Source organism: Seriola dumerili, unplaced genomic scaffold (assembly GCF_002260705.1).
Source record: "Seriola dumerili isolate Sdu_G_001 unplaced genomic scaffold, Sdu_1.0 BDQW01027844.1, whole genome shotgun sequence".
In the NCBI taxonomy this organism is placed as follows: Eukaryota; Metazoa; Chordata; class Actinopteri; order Carangiformes; family Carangidae; genus Seriola; species Seriola dumerili.
In genome coordinates this window covers 1-959 of record NW_019202099.1, presented here as the reverse complement: position 1 = coordinate 959, position 959 = coordinate 1, and the positions used below count along the sequence as shown (strand labels likewise).

Here is a 959-nt window from a genome sequence, read left to right as displayed (position 1 = left end):
CCCCAAGGGACTGAAGGAGCCATGCTGTTCAGCCAGTTCATGTACATACAGCTAATAATTCCTGAAAGTGACTGAATTACTGAGACCAACATCTAAAATGCCTCTAGAGAAATATCTACCTCACTGCTATCAATTCTGTGCTTGAGGTCAGCACCAATACATGAGCTAAGGTAGTGCTATTTGTACAGTGACTATGACTGAAAGAAGCTAGCGGAGCATCCAAACAAACCAACCTTTCATTTCTCCTTTGTTGTTTACTATGACACCCGCATTGTCTTCAAAGTAAAGAAACACGCCATCTTTTCGCCGATACGACTTCCGCTGCCGTATCACCACCGCAGGATGCACTGTGGAGAGAGGGGCGGGGTTAATCCAAGTTCATTCAAGCCTCTGAGTTATTCAGTGTTCTGCCCATAAATCTGTAAATGAGATGGACTGTCGTTCCCATCTCCTTCAAACTCAGCTCATATGGAGTTAACAGATGAAGACATCCTATGTTTTCATTTTTATGTTTTTCAAACAGTTTCAATGCAAATACACACCGGAGCACAAACAAACACCATAATGGTTCATTTGACAATTCATACACTAGCCTCAACCTCTTTACCGCAACACTACAGTAACTTGCAGACAGACTCACCCTTCTTCCTGAGCTCTGGCTTGCCTTTCTTGACTGTGGCCATGACCATGTCACCCACTCCAGCTGCAGGCAGACGGTTCAGACGTCCCTTGATGCCCTTGACAGAGATGATGTACAGGTTCTTGGCTCCTGAGGAGGGAGAAAACCAACATGGAAGAAAAGGACAGCATGTGAGAATGGCAGGTAAACAGAAAACTGGGACTAGTGTTTCTGAACATCGTTCTCTTCATAGGCTACAGCACTTTTTCAGCTTGTCTCATCACTGATTGAGATAAGTCAACTACAGTGTATCGCTGCCATCTCACCCACAGTGATGAGC

The 959-nt window shown here is 44.7% G+C and overlaps 1 long non-coding RNA gene across 1 annotated transcript; it reads right to left on the bottom strand.

The window, feature by feature from the left end:
• Positions 1–305: 305 nt before the first annotated feature.
• On the bottom strand, positions 306–801 carry LOC111240266. Its single transcript, XR_002665926.1, has 2 exons — positions 641–801; positions 306–347 (listed from the first exon to the last, which is right to left on the bottom strand). It is a non-coding gene; the product is annotated as an uncharacterized LOC111240266 (long non-coding RNA).
• Between the last annotated feature and the right edge of the window lie 158 nt (positions 802–959).